Source organism: Haliaeetus leucocephalus, unplaced genomic scaffold (genome assembly GCF_000737465.1).
Source record: "Haliaeetus leucocephalus isolate CR32 unplaced genomic scaffold, Haliaeetus_leucocephalus-4.0 Scaffold170, whole genome shotgun sequence".
Classification (NCBI taxonomy): Eukaryota; Metazoa; Chordata; class Aves; order Accipitriformes; family Accipitridae; genus Haliaeetus; species Haliaeetus leucocephalus.
Window position 1 is genome coordinate 107,390 of NW_010972606.1, and position 3,794 is coordinate 111,183.

The 3,794-nt window shown below is 45.2% G+C and overlaps 1 protein-coding gene across 2 annotated transcripts in view; it reads left to right on the top strand.

The window, feature by feature from the left end:
- Positions 1 to 3,602: 3,602 nt before the first annotated feature.
- STK38L (serine/threonine kinase 38 like) overlaps positions 3,603 to 3,794 on the top strand; it is a 48,687-nt gene continuing 48,495 nt past the window's right edge. For both annotated transcript variants that reach the window (XM_010563562.1, XM_010563560.1), the window contains exon 1: positions 3,603 to 3,732. The gene's annotated coding sequence lies outside the window, so the exon portion shown is untranslated. The remainder of the gene's footprint in view (positions 3,733 to 3,794) is intronic.

The following is a 3,794-nucleotide window of genomic DNA, read 5'->3' on the forward strand; positions in this document are numbered from 1 at the left end:
GTGAATAGTCTCACAGAAGTAAACTCAATCACTTTCAGTGTTACCTAAGTCTTCAAGAGTCTGCAGGCCCAAGATCTTCTTAATTGTTTAATTCAACTGTGAAACATTGCATATGAAGTACAACCATATGTGTGTCTTTCTAAGTTCGCATTCTGCCTATTAAGAAATTACATTTTCTTCTATGCCACAGCATTTTCTAAGTATTTGATTCATTACCGTGCCCCACCGGAATCAAGCAACTAAAGATCTACAGTACGTTCAACAGGTGTAAAATCTTATCACAAACTTATAATAGCATGCTAAGCATCATAAAACAGATTAAAGGATTTGCATTTTTTCCTGGCCTTCTACATATTAAACAACAAAAACATATACTTCTGTCATTTAGGCAGATCAGGGAGTTACAAGTAAAATATGGATTAAAAATAGTATCAACAGCAACTAAAAAAGTCATAAGACACTGGAAAATCTGGATGAATGTTTCTGTATGCCTTGCACTACGCTCCCCTAGCTCTGCATTATTCCTTGACCAGTCTTAAAAGTTTTGGTAATTTTTGGCTTATTTTGAAGAAATACAACTGGTTTATATTGTATAGAAAAATAGTAAGAAACCAAGAAAGGAAAGTCAGAATTGATTCGTAAATGTTACCTTGATTAAGGAGTTAGTTGCAAACTACTTGTAATGCCTTCTGTGAATTAAACATAGGTTTAATTTATAGGTTATTTCTGATGCTGAGAAGGACCTTTCATGGTGAAAAAAAACCCAGAATCTTTCCAAGAGCCATCTCCAGCATGACTCTGATAGAGCAATTTGTATTTGTTACACCAATTGACTGCAGAAGAAAGGAATGTACGTCAAAACCTCACATAAATGTCCTTTCACAGACAAGATATCCCTCTTTTGAATTACAATAATGAGGACAATATTGTTTTGGTTTGCTACAGACCTTCCCCTAAGTTTTTTGAAGGCTTCAGAGATTCAGTGGAATTTGACAAGAGGTATTTAGGCTTTTGTGTTTGCCTTTAATTGCTGCGCACCAGGGTGTATCCTGATGCTGCAGTCGGAACATCTGAGCAGAGGACGCAGAACCTTTTGCTGCTTGTTGCAACTTGCAGGACTGGAACATCACACAGTGTGCAGAAGCATGCACATTTAGAGCAAAGATTTTGTTTCAAAATGTTTTTCTAAGTAAGTCCTATGCCTGGCAACTGAAAGAGATGTTGCCCTTCTACATAGTGAATATGTTCTTATACCTCTAAATTAAGGGCTAACTCTGCAAATACACACAAATAGAAGTTACTGGGCAAACACTGCTGTTTATAACTGTTAAGTTGCATTGCAGTTTTGGTTAAAACCTTATGTATTTCTGTCAACTCTCTGCACTTCATTTGCCTGCACAGAAATTATTTGCAGGTTTGGTTCTGCCGCAGTTCATTTCAGGATGAGCATTTTGTTGTAACTTTAAGTGTGCAGATCTTCAAAGACTACGGACATGCTTAACTGTATTCACATTAGGTATCCCATTGACTTCAACTGCAACAGTAGGGATGCCGTTGCAAGATCAAGTAAGATAACCTTCTATGCCTATAGCTATGTAAAAAAAAAAAAAAAATTTAAATAAACCATGTCTGTTTTGCAATGGAAACTCCACTAACATAAATACTTTTACAGCCACATAAAAATAGAAACATGAAACACTTAGTTTTTCCACAGGTCTCTTAAGTAACACCCAGTGCTATTGTTACAATGTTGTTCTCTTTTTAATTGCACCACTATTTAGGAAAACTCACAATTCTGACTTATGAGGAGAGTTACATGGAATTACAAGGAAAACTTATAATGTAAAAACAGACATGTATCATTCATGTAAAATAAGAGACTGGTTCTTTACATGCCAGTAATTTTTGTAGTCTTAGGAACCATTTGTTTTCCTTTCCTCTCATGAAAATAACTAATTTAATAGAAGTTTGCCCCACTTCTCCCCTCACACACGCACATACACAGAACCAACAAAACTCAGTAATTTTCCACTGGCACAAAGTCTTTCAGTATCTACCATCTGCTGTGCTGGCAGGACCCACAAGAGGAGTAGCAGCAGCAAGTCAGGAACTGTAATGTCATGTTGTGAATATTCATTCAATTTTCATTGTCACGGCTGGTCCTCATCATCTCGGAGACTCACCTTGCCCCTCTCAACTTCCCTTTGACAGCTTTAGAGCGGGGGAGCAGACAGAAGGAAGATACTGAAATCAAACCCCTCAAACACCAGCAATCCCCAGTCAAAATCAGTACCCATTCCTGTTGGAGGGTTGGGGTGTGTGTCTGTCACTCCCATTTACCATTGTTGTTGATAAAGATTTTTAAAGACTTTTGCTCTGGGAAGAGTACTTTAGTTAAATACCACTTTTCTAGGTCTGTAACCAGTTTATTTTGAATTTACTTATCATAGCGCAGAGTGTCTTTTCCCCTCTTGCTAATTCTTTTCCCAGGTTACATGTCTGTGCTTTCAACACTGCAGCATGGTACATGGGAGTGCACAACTTCATTATTGCGGGCTCCAAATGTGGAAACAGAGTTCAGGTATCACAAAGGGCAGTCCCTCCAGGAAGCACTCTTGCATCGCATTCAAGTTAAAACATGCTAATTTTAGGCTTCTGTTATTTCAAACCTACCAAATCTAATGCTTCTGAAAACGGGTCTCAGCAGGTAGGTCCACAGTGCTCAGGGAGGCCCATGGTGAATATCCTGGCTCTGCCTGCAGGCAAAGGGGACATGTAGATACACTTGGAGGTCCCGAGGTGGTAGAGATCTCTGGGCAAGGAATCTGCTTTGGCGTAGAGGGTTGCCATCAGCAGCTATCCTCCAGTCAAGTGACGACACTAGGACAAACTTTCGCTAGCTTCCACACATTGCATGTTGTGACAGAAGACGACAGTTGTCCTTTGTCATTCCTCCAATCTGAGCTCAGAGATTTGCCTTCTGTGTAGCTGGCTTTGTAGGAAATCTGTGCTGCTGCATCCTTGGGATAACAACTCTCCCCATAAGTGCTGCTGCCGTTTTATGATCAGGTAGTAGTAAAACCAAAGCAGGGTTTCACTTATCTTCTGCCTGCGTTAACATCCTTACCCTTGTACTTCGGTGATGGGACAGAAGGATACCAAAGCAAGAGGCCTGCAAACGCCCGACGTCCAGTTAATTCCGCTGCCTTCTGTTTGAGCACCTGGGCACCTACGTATGCTCAGGGCAAGTTTAACAGTGCCCTCCCGACTGCGAGATCTCCTCACAGCTACAATCCCTTCGGTGAACCTCGACCCCCAGAGCCCCCCGAGAGCGGAGGTTTCAGCTGGCTGCTTCGACTGCAGCTCCCCGTGCGGAGCCGGTGCAGGCGGGCGGCTCCGGTTAGAGCCAGGGGCGAGGCCGCCCGCTGCCGCGCGCCGCTCCTGAGGAGCTGCCGGCCGTTTGGGAGGAGGAGACGGGGCCGCCCGGCCGGCGGACGAGGGGCGCCCGCCGCCTCCTGCGGCACCTGCCCGCGGGCCGCGGCGGGAGCAGCCAATCGCGGCCCGGTTCGGCGGCGCCGGGCTCTCGCGAGAGCCGCCGAGTAAACATCCCTCGGCCGAGGCCCTCCCGCGGCCCTCCTCCTCCTGCCATTAGCGCGGAGGAGGGGGCCGTGCTGGCAGAGGCGCCGGCTGCAGGCGGCGAGCGGGGAGCCGGCGGGAGGGCGGCGCGGAGAGGTGAGTGCTGCGGGGAGCCGGCGCAGCCCTCCGCCCCGGGGGCGCCCCTCGGCCCGGCCCGG